Genomic DNA, 21,873 nt, shown 5'->3' on the forward strand with positions numbered 1-21,873 from the left:
AGAATTCATTTAACTTCTCTGCAACAGCCTTGTCTTCCTTGAGTGTTTGTTTAGCACCTCAATCATCCATTGGCCCGGCTGATTGTTAGGCAGACTTCCTGCTGCTGATGTATTAAAAAAGAAATTGCTATTAGTTTTTGAGACTCTTGCTAGTTGCTCTTCACATTCTTTTTTGGCTTGCTTAATTATACCTTTACACTGGACTTCCCAGAGTTCATACCCCTTTCTATTTTCTTCAGTAGGATTTGACTTCCAATTTTTAAAGGATGTCTTTTGTCTCTAACTGCCTCTTTTACTGTGTTGTTTAGTGATGGTGGTGTTTTTTATTTGGGGTATACATATAGTTTGAAGCTCTATTATTGTGTTTTTAAAAAGTTTCCATGCAGCTTGCAGGCATTTCACTCTTGTGACTGTTCCTTTTAATTTCCACTTAAATAGCCTCATTTTTGTGTAGTTCCCCTTTTTAAAGTTAAAATGCTGCTATGGTGGCTTTCTTTAGTATTCCCAGCCTTACCAGAATGTTAAACTTAATTACATTATGATTGCTATTACAGAGTAGTTCAGCTATATTTACCACATGGACCAGATCCTATGTGCCATTTAGGACTAAATCAAGAATTGCCTCTCCACTTGTGGGTTCCAGGACTAGCTGCTCCAGGAAGTACTCATTAATAGTGTCTAGAAATTTTATCTCTGCATCCCAGCCTGTGGTGACATGTTCCCAATCAATATAGGGATAGTTGTTTATTGGGTTTTCTATTCTTGTGGCTGCTCTAATCTCGCTGGGCATTTCACACTCACCAACCTGGTCAGGTGATCGGCAATATATTCTTACTGCTATATTATTATTCAAGCATGGAATTTCTACTCACAGAGATTCTATGGTACAAATTGATTCATTTAAGATTTTTACTATAATAGATAAGGATTTATTTTATATATAATGCCAATCCTCCACCAGCATGACCAACTCTGGTATTACTGTGTCCCATTGATTATCATCATTCCACCAAGTTTCTGAGATGTCTATTATATCAATGTTCTCATTTAATACCAGGCACTCAAGTTCATCCATCTTAGTATTTAAACTTCTTGCATTTTATACATGCACTTATAAAATTTATCAGTATTTAATTGTCTGCCTCCATGTGATGTAACTGAATGAAACTCCCTTTCATTTGCTTGTTTCTCTTCAGTTCCTACCTGCATTTTATGAACTTCTATTCTCTCCTCTTCAGTAGGATAAGGGATGTATCTGTCCAAACTCTGTGCTCCTCTGCTCCTGTCAACTTTCCCAAGCCCTTAGTTTAAAAACTTCTCGATGAACTTTTTAATTTTACATGTCAGCAAACTGGTTCCATTTTGGTTTAAGTGTAACCCATTCTTCCTTTCCCAAAAGATTCCTCGGTTCCTAATAAATCTAAATCCCTGGTCCTTACTCTGTCATCTCATCCATGCATTGAAATCCTGCAGGTCTGCTTGTCTGTGCGTGTAGAACTGGAAGCATTTCAGACAATACTACCATGGAGGTCCTGGACTTTAACTTCTCACTTAGCAGCCTAAATTTTGCCTCTAGGACATCTCCCCTACCTTTACCTATGTCATTGATACCTACATGTACCCCAACTACCAGCTTCTCCCCAGCACTGCACATAGAGCTACTCAGATGTCTCAAGAGGTCTGGATGTGCACAGACATCCCATCAACGTTACCCAGTAGGGTTACCACTGGATATCTAATGTTAAAAGTTTGCACCCAGCTAAAGATGCAGCAGTGTTCTCAATTCCGCAGTTTACGCAATAACAGATCAAAACTATTGAAAATACCACAGGTGTTTGCCCACCAACACAAAAAGCCGACCACATGTGTGTGAGAGAGAGGGTTTGAGTCATGCCAGAGTGAGGAGAGCTGTGATGATATCAATCTAATCTACGTGTGGTTGCTCTCTACTATCTGTCGAAGTGAGGTGACTGTAGTAGAGTTACCTTGCGGTTGGGGATGCCTGGGGCTTGCCCTGGGAGGGTGGGGTTGCATTTCAACAGTAGTATCCCTGCATCAAGGATGCAGAGCCTATGGGTTTTTTCTTTTTAAATTACGCATACATTCAGACTGAACCAGCGGCGGTGAAAACCCGCGCCAGCCACCGAAGGGCCCTGTGCGTGTCCCTAACGCACATTGCTGTTGACTACCTGGTGTAACTCTCCTGCCCTGCCACCTGTCCGCTCCACTCCGGACTCTCAAGGCCTCTCCGTGGCCAACTCGGCTGGCTGGAGCCCGGGACCCGACGGCTGGGGTCGCGGTGCGGCCTCGTCCCACCTCAGGCGCCTGCTGCGCGGACTCTTCGCGCCGAAGAGGGGGGCAAAGGGTCCCCGCGTGCTCCAGTGACGGTCGGGCGAGCCCCGGAGCTACAGAGACACCCCCTACGCAGGCTACAACCTCCCCACTAGGCCCACCGCTTGGCCGTTGTTATAGCAACTGCAGGAAGGCTGCTCCCCGCCCCCCTTTCTCCTCTCGCGAGAGCGCCTCTGGCAGCAGGCGGAGCAGGCGCCGGGGTGAGCTCATCCCGGGAGCTGGGGAGGGAGCGCAGCGCGGAGGCTCCTGCAGCAGTCGCAGCAACTTTGTTGGGTGAGTTCAGAGCGGGAGCTGGGCAGGTAGCATGGAGCCTGCGGGGGCAGGACCCGCTCCTCGTCCCTCAGCCCCTAGCCTTGTGGGGGGGCCTGCGTGGAGCTCGTCCTGAGCTGGAGAGAGGCACCCTGTTCCCCTTCCCGACCCACCAGCCCGAGCCTGGGGGAGAGTGAATGGAGCTGATCGTGAGCAGACAGACCAGACCGGCCGGCCCGCTTCCCTAGCCAAAGCCGCCTCCTCCGCAGCCTCCAGAGTTTGGTGGTGGGGAGGGTCCTGGAGAGAACTGGCCACTCCTGGGGAGAGACCCCTCCAAGCCTCTTAATTTAATCTCTTTATCTCCTTCCCCTATCCCTGGGTCAGTTAGACCCTGGCCCCCAAAACTGCCATGTGTACGTGGGGAGTCCTCGAGCCTTGCGTGGCACTGACCCCGCGAAGAGCATGTCCTTGTACCCCATCTCGCTGTCTTTTGCTCTCCCCCCAGATTTTTGTGGGGCAGGTCGTGGAGCGCTGATGTATTGATTCTATGCGAGGAGAGGATCGCTCTTTCTCTGCCCCCCTCCCCGGCTTTAACAGCCCCAAGACGATCAGGGAAAAAGTCCTGGGGCTCTGACTGGAGCCGATTTCCGATGAGACAGGCGGAGGAGGAAAAAGAGGGGGTTGGACATAAGGATTCCTCACACTCAGTCACCCTGCCACCAACTTAAACAAGAGAAGGAGAAGCAGCAATATTAACTTGGCTTTTCTACCCCCACCTTCTTCTGCTGCTTCTTGGATACCTCCTTTTTCAGCAAAAAGTGGCATGGACTTATTCCCCCCCCCCCCCATGGTATTTTTCCTCTATGAACAAAACTGAGGGAGGTGGTGGTGGAAGGAGGAGGTGCAGTAGTGACTGCTTTTGTGTATATGTGTGTTTTCTCTTTAGGAAGGGGAACGTCGAATGGGAACGGCTCTAAACGGTCCCAAGGAGGGGAAGAAAGGAAAAGGGGGTAAGCTCTTTTAAGTGAGCCAAGGCTCAGGTTGCTCTGAAATGACAATAGGAAATGATGATTTAGGCAATATACCCATTACTTATAGTACTGCATGTACTATTTAAGGAAAGCAGTAAAACATTAAATACAAACAAAAAAAATTTCTTAAATTTTACATTTCTCTTCAGGTGTCTTACTGAAATCAGAGAGCAATCACTGGGGTGGGATATAATCTGATTTTTAGGCTGTTTCCACTATAAGAAGTGAGTTATCTATTTGGTGCTATAAGTATACAAGTAGCTTTACTTTTTATTCATTTTGTTAAAAGCCAGCTTTTGCTTTGTAGTTGTTTTGAGTCTGTTTTGACACCACAATAATGATGATTAGCTCATTTGAAGGCAGTGCCGATAATCTAAATGTTTATATCCTTGGTAAGGGAGTGGAGGAATGAAATGTTTGGAGGTGGTTAATTTCTTTCCTTGAAGTCTGGAGAAGTGAAATACAGGGGATGCCTTAAACTGGATCTCATGGAATAAGGTAGTTGTTGTGTTTGTGTTTGAGGAAAACCAGGTAAAGAGACAAAAGAGGAGGGGGCAGACTTCAACCTCATTCTTCACCCTTTTCCATTTTATATTTTCAAAACTAGTGACATTGAATTTCTCACTGTGTATCTTTTCATGAATAAAATATACACATACACTGACCAATTATAAGGTTGATCATGTTCATTTAATGAGGAATGCATCTATTCATTTCTGATAAAGCAGCAGTACAAAAAGAGGAATTGCTCAACTTAAAGGAAAATCTCCTTGTGTAACCTTGACTACTGTGTGTGTGTGACTTTTTACATGGAGAAGACATTTTTTTCTAAAATGTGTGTGTGCATTTCTGTGAGTAGTACTGCTCACAAGATTTCTTTAAAATGGTATCTACACTGAATATTTTAGTAATGCTGTTTTTAATTAATCCCTTAACGCATGCAGGCCTAAGTGTATCTGTGAGCTGTGTCCTTAGCTGATAATACAATGTAAATTTGCTTTTAGGGGGCGGGAGGTGAAGGTGTCAGATTTCATTAGATTCCAGCTCTATCTGGGTGAACTTAGATTGGTGTTTCCTCTAGAAAGCAATCCTTTCATGATGAAACTCTGACTCAGACCCTTGACCATTGTGACTGCTACGTGGGAGTGAAGTGTTAACTTTCTTAAGGTTAAATCATAAAGCAATTTTCTAAGGAGAAAATTGCTTGTAGTCAGCATAAGTGTTGATCGAATAGCATATGATTGTCATCTTGTTTGATGGAAAGTTTGGTCATTATTTTCTATTTAGAAGGTGCAATCAAGCCAAACTAGCTCCTTCCCCCCCTCCTTTTGGGAGGATCAGAAAAGTGGAAATAATGAAGCAAAAGTTTGCGTTAGAAGTGTCAGAGAAATGGTTTAAACGTTGTATTTCACTGTCAAGGCTTTCATGCCTTAGGCCATCAGATCTCATACCAGTCATTAAGTCAGAAACACAATGTGGGAATTTGAGATTTTTTGCTGGTAATACAAAAAAGCACATTGCATTTCCTTTTTTAATTAGTGGTTTTGTTTTTTTAATGGGAGCTTTCATAGAGTTCAGGAAGTAGAAGTGTCTGAATTACATGATAGACATTATTTGAATAATGAATTCAATCTCCATAACAATAGATAATTAGGAACAGAAAAATTTAAGTTGCCTGTGTAACTGGCTTACACATGGTCAGTTGATTAAGGAAAATGTACTTAGTACGTTGCTCAGCAATGCATTGAGTAGGTGCTACTGCTGTTAATTTCTGTTTAGTTGTTAGTATTACTAGTTCAGATGGAAATACGTGGTTAACAGTTACGGCTCACGAAAGTACTCCTTTTCTAGTTACGGTTAAGTGAATCTTTTATATTGCAAGGTAACAAGCAAAATGGGGTCACTGGCTGTGACTTGAATGTAGGAATCTGCACAAAGGTGGGAGTTTGTGACTACTAGCAGGTGTAGATGTCAGCATCAGAATAAAGAAGTCTAACAGGGAAATGAAATTTTAATTGGGATTTGTGCACTGCTGTATTCTTCATTGGTCTTTACTATTTCTGTCTTAACATGTATGATCACTTCTTTTTGATTTTCTTTTTTCGGCTTTTTTTCTGTTTATCTCTTTGGGTCTAGCAAATCTCTTTATTACTTTCTACATTTTTGTAGCTATTTTTTAAAGTCTATTTTGATAATGTGTCCAAAAATCTTACCTCCATTCCCCATGTCTTCAAAATGACTGAGAGGTTTTTCCTTGCCTATGCAGTCTCTCGTCTGCGGTATCTCAAGAACTTTGTTTGCATTCTAATGTAACTTCTCTCCTCAATCATATTAATATTTTTCAACTATATATCTGACACACTTTTAGTTGCAAAACTGTAGACTCTACTATTACTGAACATATATTTTATCTTACTAAAACAGCTATTTAATTCTGTTTTTGTTCTGCTTAGCAAGAGTATTTGGTTCAGGATTCTTGCAAACAGAGGAAAGCCAGGTGAAAAAAGGACAAGCCACTGAGAAAACAAACAAGTTACTCTACTGTGTGAAAGAGTTGAGGCCCATTTCGCTCTTTTGTATTCAGCTTTCTGTACTGTACTATAGTGTATTGATTGTATAGAAGACAAAAGCACAGCTCTCTCCATATCAATAGTTTAATCCCTTCAATAAGGGGTTTGCTGCTAACTATTCAGTTCTTTGCACTACTGATTGGAAATCCAGGGTATCCCACTGTGGTGTGGAAACAGTTGCACCATTGCCCTCATCAAAGTTTTGATCTCTCAGATTGTTTGGCTTTCTAATGTTGATATTTCCAGTGCTTTAAAAATTATTCTGATTGAACCTGCATGTTGGTTTGTTGGAAACACTATTTTATTTCGGTGTTTCTTTGGCTGTTGCAGCATCTCCCAGACTTTTAAAATTTTTGCATTTTTTCTCAGCAACTACTGTCTACATGTTAACATGATTAACTTTTTAAACATTTATATGATGATTCCATAATATCTTTGTCCTTGCTTTATTTACTTTGAAATCAGTGTTCAGGTTATTCTTCTCTTGTTCACATGTACAGTAGCTGAACTTTTTCCAGTGCTGTGCACTGTCTATCAGAAGGCAGGATGAAGGCTTTACTGTTCTGGAATTCCTCTTCCTGAAGAAAGATTGTTTGTTATTGCTATATAGTACCTAGTATGAAAGTGGACCTCCATTGATTTCAAGTTACTTGCCATCCAGAAAAGTGCCCATATTCTTTTCCAGGTTTTAAGAAAAGGAGTACTTGTGGCACCTTAGAGACTAACCAATTTATTTGAGCATGAGCTTTCGTGAGCTACAGCTCCGATGAAGTGAGCTGTAACTCACGAAAGCTCATGCTCAAATAAATTGGTTAGTCTCTAAGGTGCCACAAGTACTCCTTTTCTTTTTGCGAATACAGACTAACACCGCTGTTACTCCGAATCCAGGTTTTAAGAGACTTTGTGTGAAGATTCTTTGTTAAAGGGGGTACAAACCCCAATCTGTTGTTCCTTTAGCAATGCGGCATTCTGCATTTAAAACTAATCATATGTTAAATATCCTTTTTGTTAGCAGGAAAAAATACCATGTTAGATTGTTCCACGTTTCCAGGGAGATATGACTCAGTGGCTTGACTTCAAATAGATCTCTCTAAATGGGAAATTTTAAGTATGTTAATCTTAATATATCAGTGAATTCATTTTAAATTTCTAATGATGGACATTTAAGCTGAATTTGTTTAAAGTGATATCTTATGGGATATGAAAAGCTGTGGTGGTTCTTGTTTTTAATTAAAATAAAAACCCCAAACTGTTTGGGACAGAGCTTGTACACTTTACCTTACACATGCTAGATGGATGCCTAAATATTATACCTTGAGGGTGCAGCCAAAAATGGCGATGGGACAGTGAGTTTGAGTAGCAATATTTTAGTGCCTCAAACTGGTTCTAGCTTTTTCTAAGCAGTTGCTTTGTAAAACTAATATGATTCATAGTCATTTGTTCTACCCATGGGTCCTAGATAGCAGTCACTTTGGTGTCAGTTGGGACAGCGGTTCTCAACCTTTTTCTTTCCGAGGTGCTTTTTCAAGATGCTATAAAAACTCTGTGGCCCACCTGTGCCACAATAATTGGTTTTCTGCATATAAAAGCCAGGGCTGGCATTAGGGGGTAGCAAGCAGGGCAATTGCCTGGGACTCTATGCTACAGGGCTCTTCCCAAGCTACATTGCTCAGACTTCGGCTTCAGTTCCGGGTACTGGGACTTCGGCTTTCTACCCTGGGCCTCAGTGAGTCTAATGCTGGCTCTGCTTGGCTGCCCCCCTGAAACCTGCTTGCGGCCCCCTAGGTGGTCCCGGACCCCTGGTTGAGAACCACTGAGTTGGGAGACCTATGAGTAGTTGCAGAGACACTGGAGTCCTTTGTCTTTGGGCTCAGAAAGAGAATCCTGTATTGGCTTACATTTGGAAGGGTATCTACATTAACATAAGGGCTAGATACTCTTTTTTTTTTTTTTTCTTTTTAACATGGAAGCTTAAATTCTACAGAAGTTAATGAGTTTGGCCCTTTTTATTCATCTTCCTGTTTACTAATACAAGTAGGTAAGTGGGATTTTCAGACTCTGGATTGGGATCTACCATGAGCCTGTTGTGCTTAGTGTAACATTAGCTTAGTTGTTCTGAAGATTTTTTTCTTTGTGGGAATGTTCCTTAAAGAGAACTTCGTTTGAATAGAGCAAATTAATTAATTAAAAAAATCTGCAACTGGTGAGTTTCATAATCACTAATGGAGGATCCTTTTTAGTGTTATTTCAAAGAGATCTGAATATATATATAACATATGGAAAAACCCCTGTAGATTTGTTTGTTAGATCAAAATTCATCCTCTCTGCTTCTATTCATATTACTTTGGAAACTTAAATGCCTGGTTCAGATGCTAGAATGATAAGTATCAACCATAGAGTTTTATGTGGCTGTTCATTACTGTCAGATATATCATAGTCCTGGAAAATACAAGATTCTGTAAGACAACTTGTTTGTGTATAAATTATCTGGATTATTTTTGTGTTGAGATACGTTGTGTGTGTGTGTGTGTGTACTTTCAAAAAATCATGTGCTAAGTGTTATTGGGAGATGGGGGTGACCGTCTGGTTAGTGCATAGGACTGTGAGACAGGAATTCCAAGTTGTAATCCCAGCTCTGAGAGAGACTCCTTCAGTGGCTTTGGGCACAGAATTATTCTCTCTGTTTTAGTTTTCCCATCTGTAAAATTGGGATAACATTTACCTCACAGATGTTAAGGACTATTTGAGTGGTTTGAAGATGTAAAATTTTAAAATCAAATAGGTCATGGGGAAAGTTCCATCTGTTGGCTTTTAAATATTGATAACTGATGTAAATATTACTGTCACACAACATATTTGCTTTTAAACCAGTTTATTCTTCTTATTGGTTTCTTTTGTCTTGGTATGAAGTACTAACTATAGTAGAAATTGAGGGCATCTAAAAGGAAAAGTTGTCCTTCGAATCTGTTTATGAAGAGTTCTTTTACACTGAAACATAGTTGCTGCCTGTTGGTATCACAGTGTCAGTTTTAATAGTATCTTTCCTTCAGCCAGGAAAGTAAGCAAATATCTTGCTTCACGTCTGTTGCCTATTTTTTTGCTTAGCCAAGTACAGCTAATGGTTGCAAGAGGTGACATGTTGCTTGACAAAAAATACATGTCGCTCTTCTGTCCAGTAACTACCTAATTTTGACATAATACTGAAAAACGTTTAAGTTTTTGTGTTTTTGAAATTAAAATATATTTATTGTTGTTGAATTTGACCTGTTTTGTTTCTAAAGTCTTAAAATAACAAATTGCAGTTGTTACTTCCATGCTTAATGTAAAATAATCTCTCTCTTTGTATTTCACATAGTCACCTGAAGTATGCAGTGCAAATCTTACACCTTTTGTAGCAAGTATTTCAAAGAGAATTTGTTTTTCAACTTCCAACTTTTTCCAATCTGTCTGGTTCAGATAAATGATGGAAAAAATAAGCACTAAATTATGAAGTGGTAGTTGTAGGAATTTCTTAGCTGTCTTTTAAAAAATCCAAAGCATCTTGGTAGAAAACTTTTTGTGGCTCAGCTAAAATGCTTTGTAGTTTTTTCATATTTAGTCCATTTTGTGTGGGTTTTTTTTGCTTGGGATATCAGCAGTGTCACCGATGACTCTGCACATGCTTTAATTTTGGCTGTGAGGTTGCAGACCTCTGTGGCAGAAAACCTGATTTCTTTTCTTTCATCCACTGACACCTAGGAACTACACATTTTTCTGTAAGAGGCCAATAATAAAACATTATCTTTTTAATGTCTGTCTTTGAGAGTTCACTTTATTGCACTATTCAACCTTCTGAAGAACTGGTGCTTGCAGAATAAAGCAAACTTCACTTGCTGTTGCATTACAAATGTGAGACCTAGTGTACCAGTAGAAAAAGGTAGATTAGAAATTAGTGGACAACAAATAATAATTTATATGCCCCTGAGAATGTGGAAAAGTAAATTCAAACCGGTAAAGAGTTTTTTGAGACTTTTTTGAGAGGTATTGTCTCAGTGCAAATAGATATTTATTTTTTACAAATTCATATAATAACTAAGATTGTCACTTCACAGGTAAACTATTATTTTAATTTAATCACCGGTAAGTATATCTTTTAGTTATTGTTCCGGACAACACTTCTTTACTGAATTGGCAGTCTGAATTCTTTAGACTGTAAGAATGAACTACTCAGTTAAGGAGCAATGCTATTTGGAGTCTATATTTCCCCTTCTCCTTAGTCCTTTTAATTAACTTACATTTGCCTGGAACTGTTTAATTGGATGGTGGCAAAGGAGATATTTGTGCATGTCTCATGTAAGTGGATACTGCACTCTGCAGAGTAAATGTTAGTGGGCCTGCCAGGTTTCTGCTGAATACAATCCAGGCTTCTAGTATTAAATGTATGATTTTGAAAGACTAAATTAGATTTTAAACTTCTAGGCTATGCTGAAGGACTGAATAATTCTACAAGTTTTATATGTTTAATATTCTCATCCCTTAAAAAACAAAACAAAAAACCCCTAAACATCTTGAGTTCATAAATTAGTGTATCTTTTACATACTACATTACATTGGCAATATTGTTGTAGTTTCAATTCTCAAGTTGGCTAAACCTTTTATTGTACATATTTTGGTGACTTTAAAAAAAAAAAAAAAAAGGGTAGACCAGCAGTTCTCAAACTTTGGGGTCCTAACCCCATTTTAATGGAGTCGCCAGGGTTGGCATTAGACTTGCTGGCACCCGGGGCTGCGTCTGAAGCCGAAGTCCTGAGCCAGAGGGCTTCAAAGCCCTGGGCAGCAGGGCTCAGGTTACAGGTCCCCTGCCTGGGGCTGAAGCCCTTGTGTTTTGACTGCTTTCCCCCTGCCTCCCTGCCCAGCGCAGTGGGGCTCAGGCTTTGGCCCCCCCACCCGGAGTGGCGGGGTTCGGGCAGGCTCAGGCTTTGGTCCACCCTCTCAGGGTCGAGTAGTAATTTTTGTTGTCAGAAGGGGGTCATGGTACAATGAAGTTTAAGAACCTCTGAAATAGACCGTTACATTACTGTTCGTGGTTGTCAGCCGCCTGAGCAAAGAATGAAATCTGGAGAACAATTTTCAAGATAAAGCAAACTTGTGAAGGCAGAGAAAGAAAACAAATATTTATATAAAAAGCAACTTACTTGCCCAGTTCTTGTTTTTGCATTTTCCCTCTCCAGTTATTGAAAAAGATCATGTTTGAATGAAGGCTGTCTTCCTAACTGTCCCACTAGGCTTTCTGCTGACTCCCCTGCAGTGAAGTCATCAGCTTGTATTTCACATACCTTTGTTTCCATGGAAGTTACTGTGATGTCAAAAAGTCAGCATTATATCTTTACTGCAGTATGATGCAGAAAGAGTAGAAGTGATCTTTGTTAACACACCAACGCCTCTGTTAATTAGAGGAAATTATGAAATATGTATTAAAGGAAAATGGAATTGTATGTTTTTTTCCTAAGATGAAAAGACATTTATTTTTTTGGCTTTATTAAAGGCTTGTCTACATGGGGAAATTGACTGCAATAGTTGTTGGGGAATAATTCCCCATGTGGATGCACTTATTCAGGATTAAGAGTGCCTTTTTCCGGTTTAGTTTAATTCAGTTTGGAAGCAGATTAAGCTAACCTGGAAAATGGCACTCTGATTCCTGAAAAAGAGGGTATGTTTATACTACCACTTATGTCGATATAACTTATGCTGCTCAGGGTGTGAATAAGCCACCTCCCTGAGAGACATAAGTTACAGGGACCTAAACGCCGGTGTGGACAGTGCTGTCTTGGCGGGAGAACTTCTCTGACATAGCTGCTGCTGCTAGTTAGGGGTCGATTAATTAAGTCGATGGGAGAGCTCTCTAGTGTAGCCATAGCCAGTGTGTCCACACAGGAAGATATTGTAGAATTGCTATTCTGCTTTAAATTCACATGTTAATTTATTGCAGAATAACCCACTCCTGTAGTCAAACCCTTAATCTTTAAACCTACTTAGATTTGTTTGTCGTTTAATAACATTGTTATGACATCCTTTAATATGAGCACTGTGGTACAAGTGTTTACTTTCAGATGTGAAAAGAGAATTTTAAAGGGCCATCAGTATACTAGGCTAAATAAAAAGAGAGACCAACCTTTCTTCCCCCCCGAACGCTAAAGGAATTATCTGTTTGATTAAATCCATAATATCCATTTTATTATCATTCACATAAATGTTGATGCAGTCAAGATTTTTAAACTGAGTGATAACTTAGAATGACTATTAAAACAAGTGAATAGCAATGATTAGGTAACTCTTATATGACAAGATTCAATTCATCCTAGTTTAGAGCACTGCTTTGGTAAAATACAACTAGTCAAAAAAGCCATTATATGTTTACTGCCAGTTTGGTCAAACCCCAATATTTACAAGTGAATGCTTTCACACTAGAAGCAGCTGAAAGGACATTTTGCAATTTTCTGTAGTTGGACAACTACCATTTTATTCCTTTTAATGTGTTTAATTTCAGCATCTCATTACTTACAGGGAGATATTTATCTCAAACTGCCAACAGGTTTATTCCTGTCAAGGACAAGAGAGCATACATTGTGGACATGCTCTTCAGCTTGCTCAGCAGCTGATATGGTATACAGTTCTCTGAAAACTGGAAAAACAAATACTTACTTCAGACCATCATCTGTGCAAAATCGGAAAAAAAAACAATATGGAAGTTAGATTTTGGTCTTCTTAGTTGACTTTTATTATTTATAATATTTAAATTTCTGTAGTGCACAAGCAAGACTGATCACATACAGTCCTATCATCAATAAGTGTACAACCAAAGAAGACAAATAACCCTGTGCAGGATAGGAAGGGGAAGAGATTTTGGGTGTTTGATTTTTAAAATTGCAAATTTGTATATGTTGTAAGTGTCAAGTATTCCCAATTACTTTTTAGCCTAGCCTTTATTAATGGTTGATTTCTCATGGATGTCAAAGCAGAAGGCTAGGAGATTTAAAGATGGAGAAGACAGTAGCCTTACAAACAAGTTCAGGGAGAAGACGTAAGGGGCACTGTGAAAGGAGATGTTTGTGTGGGAAGCTGACAGATGATCAGATGAGACCAGCATCTTGGGCAGATTGGGGTATGCATGATGCTTTAAGAAACAAGCAGAGAATTAGGGAGGAGAACAGTTGTGGAGGGCTTTGAAGAGGAGAAGAAGCTTGCAGTTGATGTGGTGAAAGAGGGGTATCCAGGAAGAGAGTGAGAAGTCAAGGAAATTATGTTTAGCAGCTGTGTTTTGAATCGATTGGAGAGTGGAAATATGGGTGTTAAGGAAACTGGAGGTGGTAATGAAAACAGGAGTCGATGAGAATTTTGTCTGTGGTCTCTGAACTGTGGGCCATACTCCCCCCAGGGGGATATAGAGGAAAGTTTGGGGAGGGAGCAACAGGGCCCAGGCTAGCCCCCATGGGGCTGTAGCTCTGTTCCGGTCCCAGCTCCACCTCACTCCCACCCCTGCTCTGGCTACAGCTACACTCCGCTCTCTGCCCAGCTCTGGTCCCAGCCACAGCTTTACGCTGCCCCCTGCTCCATCGCCAGCCCAGCTCTGCCTCATTCCCTCTCTGTCCCCAGTCCAGCTCTGCCTCTAACCTCAACTCCTTATCCTTTCCCAGTTCAGCCCCCAGCTCTGTCTTCAGCCCAATCTCCTCTGTTGAGGCAACTGTGCAGTAATTCGAGGGTAGGATAGCACGGACAGATTCTGTTACTGGTAAGTAGGGGGTGTGACAGTAAAAGTTTGAGCACTAAAGGTCTAGAAAAAGAAAAGATAGGAAGGATGTTAGAAATGTTTTGGAACAAGAAGAGGTAAGATTCGGACACAGCCTGAATGTGTGGGGCAACTGAAATGGAAGAGTCCAATGTGATCACAAAGTTACAGGCCTGAGAGATTGGGAATATTATCGTGTTAACAATGGTAAAGTGGAGAGTGAAGAGAGTTTTGGGAGAAAGATCAGGAATTTAGCTTTGGCCACGTTAAGTTAAAGTTGACAGCAGAACATCCAGCATAAGAGAGTGGAGAAACAGATATATGGCTCTTGCTGGAGGGTAATGTGGGTTTTGATGTATTCCGGTAGTAGTAGGAGATTTTTGAGTCATTTGTGTAAATATGCTTGTTGAAACTATGTGAGGTGTAAAGGAAGAAGAGATGGGGCTAAAGAGATGCTTTCCCCCGGGTTTCCCTATGGTTCCCTCTTGGAGAGTGAGAGAAGGGATGAGGAAAACCGACCAGAAGAAACAGAGGGGTGGGGGGGGAAACCAGGTGAATGTTGCAAAGAACACAATCAGTTTGGAGTTTTAGCTGTTGCTTCTCTTCAGATTCTTGAAGGTAGCTCCAGCCCTAGCTGATTGCTAGGCCTTGGGTATATAGTAGAACCTTTACACCCTCAGCTTCACATAGGCCTTTTCCTATTATGTTTAGATGATGCAATGGCTAAAACACATGTGCTGCCTTATACTAGAGCTGTTGCTATCACCACTGGTGCAGCTCATTTCTGTAAAAAGTGCTAGTGTAGATACTGGTTTAAGGACTCTAACGCTGTTTAATGGTTTCTCATTTACAGTTATTTTAAATAGATCTGGGAATTGGATAGTCATCTTGAGGTACCAGAGATAGTTATAACAATGGATAATGAAGAAGGTATATTTGTTTCTGTGTGACCTTCTATATTCCATTTACCTTCTCTATATGGAGCAAGAGTAGAGTTTCTGATGCAGTGCTGTGCTATTTCAGTAACATTTTTACAGGTGGCAACAAAAGTTCTTGGCTATGCTACAGTATGTGGGTGTTACATGCATATGCTTGCAGCTAAAGTAATTAAGCACCATTGAGAGCTAACATTTTAAAAAAATCAAGTAATTATATGCACAATATGATGCAGAGTACCCCTGTTTAAGTTGTGGTTGGTTTATGCATCTACACTGTTCAACTGTAGCTGATAAATCAGGTAAAAAATCCTTTCCATTTTAGGGGCTTAGAGTTGTTGCCAAGTAAAAAATACTTTTTGAATGCATGCTTTTTTTACAGAAAACTGATATCCTTACTTGTGTAATTAATAAGTTACTGTGTATTATATTTGCATCGCTTGATTTTCAATGCAAATATTTCTATTTTAAAAAAATAAGGAATAGCAACAGGTACCTTCTTTGCTGTCACCTTCGTGCTGAAGTGTAGGTGAAAAAAGCTCTTGACATTTTGGAAAGTCTTTTGGCCTCTTACAGGCATGTCTACATTACAGCCCTAAGTCTCCCTATGTTAGGTCCACATTACCCTCCTTCTGTTGGTGGTGCGTGTCCTCACCAGGAGTGCTTCCACTGACTGAAGAGGAGCAGTGTGGTGGGTGAGAGCCATGGCTCTTAGTTCCGTGTGGCTCCCCGTTGGGAGCCCGGCCCCCCCCACCCCCCGGCTCTTGGCTCTCCGTTCCCAGCTGGAAGTGGGGAGCCTCTGGGCTGCAGCCTGGTTGGGAGTGGGGAGCTGGGGTAGCCGTTGTCCAGCTTTGTCGATTTCATGGCTCCATGCTGGAGCAACCAACAGCCAATGTAAGTAAGGCAATGTCTACAAAGATGCTGTGTTGCCCTAACTACCCCAACATAAATTCTATGCCTCTCATGGAGGTGCAGTTATTTTGTCGATGTAGTAGGGAGCCTACGTTTGCAGGAGAAGGCGGTAGTGTGTATATTGACCTAATTAGGTTGATGTAAGCTGCCTTACATTGACCTAACTGTGTAGCATAGACCTGGCCTTAATCAAGTGTCTTTGGTACCGAGAACATAAGACAGCAAAGCTTGGTGTCAGTGGAGTGTATCTTTTTCCAAAGGCAGAAACCAAATCTGTGCTAACCATGAAGTGCCACTGCTGTTTGGTTGGTATATCTGTTGGTCCTAAAAGTCATTAAGGTGTGTATGTATAGTATGGGCAAAACTTGAGGATATGAGTTGTCATTGTTTCTAATTCAGTTATTAACTTGTATTTAAAGGTTTCTTTGCGTTGGAAAAGAAATCAAGTAGACTGCAAAGGTCCGTAGCTGTACTATAGTGTAGCCCTTCACAAATATGTCTGATCCATGCTTATTAATGATGATTGAATATCTGTTTGCAGTGTTGTAGCTGTGTTGGTCAAGGATATTAGAGAAACAAGGGTGGGTGTGAATAGCTATCTCTGGAATTAAACACAACAGTTGTTTTGCACAACAGTTTAAGATAAGAGAAGAATATTTTAGTAGGTTTAAAATATAAAGAGAAATGAGACTAGCCAACTAATTACCAAATTGGAATTTAGTCAAGACCCTGAAGCTAACATCTGTGTATTTTGTGACAAGTGCCAAGAGATTTTCATTGACTTCATGTGCTCAGGACCCTATTTCTACATTTTATCCAGAAGGTGGCATCTCCTACAGAATAGCATGTTGCCCTGTGGCCTCATGTTTGGGTATTGGTTCAGTACTGATTTAGCCTGATCTTGTTCACTTATGAGTGTTACTGAGAGTGCATTCTGAGATGGCATTTATTTTTGTTTACATTTCTATAACACTCATCACTATAGCACATCTCACTCATTACAGAGTTTAATCATCACAACATCCTTGTGAAGTATGGTAATAGTATTTTTCCCCTTTCAAAAAATAAGCATACTCAGATACCAGTGTTGTGTGACTTGCCTATAGGGTGCACAGGTAACCTGCAGAGCCAAGAATAGAACTCAGAGTTACTGACTTCCATTCTTTTGCCTGATTAGTGACTAAGATTAGTAGAATAATGTTCCAACATAATATGTGGTGGTGCTACAAAATGTTATATTAAGTAACTCAATAAACTGCTTTGGGCTTTCTTTGCCTGCTAAGATTCTCATTCTTAGTTTGATAGTAAACTATTGTCATACATCTTGAGCTGTAATAATAAAGTGAGACACACAGTATATAAAACTGCAGAATGAACAGAGCAAGCTGATGCATGCAACAAATAGGACCATGAGGAATCTGTAAACCTGAAGTGCATTTATAAGAAACTGTCAAACCAAAGGCTGTCAGAAGTACATGTGTTTTAAAAAATTAAGCTAAATCAGGATATAACTGGGATAAATATCCAATAAAAACTGGGAAGTTTTGTTTTACAAGTTGCATTTTGACCACCTTTTGGTGTTCAAGAAAAGTTGTATTAAATTAGATTTAAAGTACTGTCTGGCTGCACTGAAATGTGTGGTCTATTAAAACCCTGTGCTGAGCCTTGTTAAAAATGATAAATGAGCCTCATGTTGTAACTCAACATTTTCCCCATTTTAGTTGGTAGCCTACTGTATGTATATGCTTGGATAGTATTGTTTTTAGTTTTAAGTCCCACTAGCACAACTTACTACATTGCTGGAAGCACATTCTCATAAAACATCCTGAGATGGCTGTATTGCTGGAAATGAATTGCTATGCTGCATGGTGACTTGGGGGTTGGTTTAACTCAAACGTTATTAAAGTCTTAGGTCTGCATAGATGTGCACATGTCATTCCTCTAAAGTTTATTTGGAGTATTAGAGAAGTTCACAAAGAGATTGGGTGTTAATTTCCCATGGAAGCCTTTTCTGAATACTACCAACTGAGAAGTATTTTATGAGATTTTGCTTCAATGAAGCACCTATAAACAGATATTTTTGTTTTGCATATATCTGTCCTCAGACTGCAGCATGAGTAATCTTCCTTTCTTAAAGTGTTTTGATGTTAATATAGAAGAACTTTTTTCATTGTCCCTGAGTGGAGATGCATAGGCTGAAATTTGAAGGTTAGTAAGTATGCTTTTGTGGTTCTGTACACCCCGATCCCTTGCCTAAGATCTGATACAGAACTCATTGAAGTCAGGTGGTTCCAAGGCCTCTTCTATCAGCACTTCAATCTGGGACAGTTCCTCAGATATGTCCCCTAAAAAGAATGGCTCAGATGTGGGAATCTTCCTCACATGCTCTGTGGTATAGACTGATCCAAAGAATTCATTTAACTCTTCCGCAATGGCCTTGTTTTCCTTGAATGCTCCTTTAGAACCTCAATCGTCCAGTGGCCACACCGATTGTTTGGCAGGCTTCCTGCTTCTGATATACTTAACAAATTTTTTTTTGTCATTTTTTTGTCTTTTGTTAGTTGCTCTTTAAATTCTTTTTGGCCTGCATAATTGTGCTTTTACACTTGACTTGCCAGAGTTTGTGATCCTTTCTATTTTCCTCAGTATGATTTGACTTTGAATTTTTAAAGTATGCCTTTTTGCCGCTAACCACCTCTTTTACTCTGTTTAGGCCCAAGAGGGGAATATAGCGGAAGCACTCAGTAACTTTTTACTTTTAACTACAGTGCTACTGTAGTGGGTTTCATTGGTGTTCCCCGCCCCGCCCCCCACAAGGATGTTAAATTTAATTACATTATGATCACTCAGTTTGGCCATCTCTGTCATTCCTATATATTTTATTATACCCTGGTATTACCACATCCCCATTGATTATCAAAGTTCCACCCACTTTCTGTGATGCCTATTATATCAATATCCTCATTTAATACCAGGAACTCAAGTTCACCCACCTTAGTATTTAGACTTCTTGCATTGTATACAAGCACTTATAAAATTTTTGTCAATATTTAATTGTCTACCTTCATGTGATGTAATTGAATCGGACTCTGTTTCATATGATTGTTTCCCTTCAGTTCCTACCTGTGTGTTATCAACTTCTGCTGTTTCTTTGTTAATACATCTATCTAGATGTCTTGAGGTCCACAACTTTCATAGCCGGTAGGCAATTCATGATGTGGTTCTTCTGGTCCTCACAAAACCAACTACCTGTATTTCTCATAATCAAATCCCCCAATTATTATCACCTGTCTTTCCTAATAACTGGGGACCCCTCCCCAGGATGGGGAGCCTCGGTGTGAGAAGAAACCATGACGACATCTGGAAGGAGGATCACCAATATAGGATCATTTCCCTCTGCTCCAGCTTGATGCTTTCCTTCCCCAAGACATTCATTCTCCTGAATATCACAGAGGCTGTCATCGTGGGGGTGGAGCCATTTTACTGTGTGCTGGAAAGTCTTGTGTATATACCTCTCTGTCTCCCCTGGCTCCTCCAGTTCAACCACTTTGGTCTCAAGTGCCCATCCTGTCTCTCTGACGGGGTATGAACTACTTGCCCGAAAGGCACACACATGCTACCTTACCACAAGGCAGGTAATCATACATGCTGTATTCAGCACAATAAAATGGATAGCCTCTGCTGCTAGACTTCTGCCTGCATTATTTTAACTTCTGCAGCTTTTTTTGGGGGGGGGGGGGGCTGGGTTGGGGAAGTGTATGTTGGCTTAAGTTTAGGGAATATTAGGTGTATTTGGCACTCCCACTCCCCCTCTAAACTTCCTCACAAAACTCCTGTTTGCTGCTCCTGTTCACTAGCTCCTCTCGTTGCTATGGAGATGGCTTTTTAAACCCCTGTTTTATCTGAGTAGCTCTGGTTAACATATCCTAAAGGGATTAGGGATCAAAGCCTGGTTAAGAAGCTCTCAATCTTGCCTACCATGCCACTAGGCTGAACAGGACACTCCCTCCCCACAATGGACCACATTATAAACTTCCATCAAGCAGACACATTTCAAGCAAACTAACAAATGCACCCCAAAGGGCACGTTGTTGCTCCTCCTTTGCCTGGAGAACTCTCTCACAAAACTCCAGCTTGCTGCTTCAGTTCGCTAGCTATCGAGAGTCTATTGTAATGTTGCTTATCAGGAACATTTGAGGGGTGGGGGAACATGCAGCAGGACCTGGGCCAGCCCCCATGGGGGGTGGGTAGGGAGTGCCATGCCCCAAGCTCTGTTTTCAGGCCAGAACTGCCCCCAGCTCCCGTTCCGCCCACTGCCCAGCTCTGTCCTTATTCCCACTCTGTCTACAGACCAGCTCTGCCCTCACTGACTCTTTGACCCCAGATCAACTCTGCCTCTAGCCCCAGCTCCTCCCCCATCCCCAGTTCAGTCCTCAACTCTGCCTTCAGCCCAAGCTCTGCTGCTGAGGAAGCCTTAGCTTTGCTGTAATGGAGGAGGGATGTGGACAGATTTCATTAATGGTAAACTGGTTGGGGGGAGGGGGGGGATGACTGGAAAAGTTTGTGCACCACTGTTTTAAAGTGACATCAGTTAATTTAGGCTTTTAGAAATTGAATATGGATAGAAGAGTTTTCATGACTTTTAAAAATTTTTAATGAAGTGCCTTGTGTGTAGTGGTGAGTTTTTTAAGTTAAACATTCTTTTGCAACATTGTGATCCAATGTGAACATAACATTGTGCTATACAGGGGAACCAGAAAGTAAAATAGACTGTTAATGTGAAAAGGAATATAGGCCTTTATCCTGGGATTCAAAACACATATGCACACTACTGAACATGCACGGATCTCTGTTGAAGACAGTGGAGCCCTGTGCAGGTGCTGCAAATTGCAGAAACGGGGGGCCTTTGGTAGTGTTTCTCAATCTTGGGGTAGGTCGTGGGACGGGTTCAGAGGAGTTGCAAGTGCAGGGCTGGTGTTAGGAGGTGGCAAGCACGGTAGTGCCCGGGGCCCCACATCACAGGGGGCCCCGTGAAGGTAAATTACCAGCTTCAGTGCCCTGGGTGGTGCGGCTCTGGCTTCAGTCTCCCAGGCAGCCGGGCTTGGACAAGTAAGTTAGCTTTGCAGGGCCCTCCTCTGGTGTGAGGCCCTGGGCAGTTTCCCTGCTTGACACCGCCTAATGCTGGCCCTGAGTGTTCTTCATAATTTACTTAATGATATTGAAGATGAGGTGGGGGGTTGCAATTTTTAAAGTTTTGGAGGGGCGGTCACAAGAAGGTTGAGAAACACTGCCTGGGGGCATGCCTAGGCATACAGCACTGTAGTGCCACAGCTCTGCTGCTGCTGCGCATCTGGTGAAGACGCTCTATGCCAGGATGGGCAAACTTTTTGGCCCGAGGGCCACATTGGTGTTGTGAAACTGTATGGAGGACCAGGAAGGGAAGGCTGTTCCTCCCCAAAACAGCCTGGCCTCTGCCCCCTTCCACTTCCTGCCTCCTGACTGCCCCCCCCCCCTCAGAATCCCCGACTCATCCAATGCTCCTTGTCCCCTGACCGCCCCCTCCTGGGACTCCCGCCCCAAACTGCCTCTGGGACCCGACCCCCATCCAATGCTCCTTGTCCCCTGACCGCCCCCTCCTGGGACTCCCGCCCCAAACTGCCCCTGGGACCCGACCCCCATCCAACCACCCCTGTCCCATGACTGCCCCGACTTCTATCCACACCCCTGACAACCTCCCTCCCCCCCCCCCCCCGGGATTTCCATGCATATCCAACACCCTCTGCTCCCTGTCCCCTCACTGCCCACTGGAACCCTCTGCCCCTTATCCAAGCTCCCCGCACCCATACCATGCTGCTCAGAGCAGCAGGAGCTCGCAGCCTGCGCTGCCTGGCAGGAGCAGCAGGCCAGAGCGCTGGCAGCGCAGCGTGCTGAGGCTGCAGGGGATGGGGAACAGGGGCTAGCCTCCCTGGCCAGGAGTTCAGAGGTCAGGCAGGACGGTCCCGCGGGCCGTAGTTTACCCACCTCTGTTCTATGCCAGCAGGAGAGCTCTGTGAACAGCA

General features: G+C 41.8%; 1 protein-coding gene and 1 long non-coding RNA gene across 7 annotated transcripts in view; one reads left to right on the forward strand and one right to left on the reverse strand.

The window, feature by feature from the left end:
* LOC311522400 overlaps positions 1 to 2,437 on the reverse strand; it is a 67,918-nt gene extending 65,481 nt beyond the window's left edge. For all 3 annotated transcript variants that reach the window (XR_014712115.1, XR_014712116.1, XR_014712117.1), the window contains exon 1: positions 2,190 to 2,437. This is a non-coding gene — a long non-coding RNA (uncharacterized lncRNA). The remainder of the gene's footprint in view (positions 1 to 2,189) is intronic.
* Positions 2,438 to 2,529: 92 nt separating this feature from the next.
* Positions 2,530 to 21,873, forward strand: part of SIPA1L1 (signal induced proliferation associated 1 like 1) — a 382,778-nt gene continuing 363,434 nt past the window's right edge. For 3 of the 4 annotated variants that reach the window (XM_084631230.1, XM_084631229.1, XM_084631228.1), the window contains exons 1-2: positions 2,530 to 2,625; positions 3,548 to 3,611. The gene's annotated coding sequence lies outside the window, so the exon portion shown is untranslated. Of the gene's footprint in view, positions 2,626 to 2,790; positions 2,811 to 3,547; positions 3,612 to 21,873 lie in introns of those variants that run through there. The other variant, XM_084631231.1, reaches the window with a different exon arrangement.

Source organism: Lepidochelys olivacea (genome assembly GCF_965140295.1).
Source record: "Lepidochelys olivacea isolate rLepOli2 genome assembly, chromosome: 6".
Lineage (NCBI taxonomy): Eukaryota > Metazoa > Chordata > Testudines > Cheloniidae > Lepidochelys > Lepidochelys olivacea.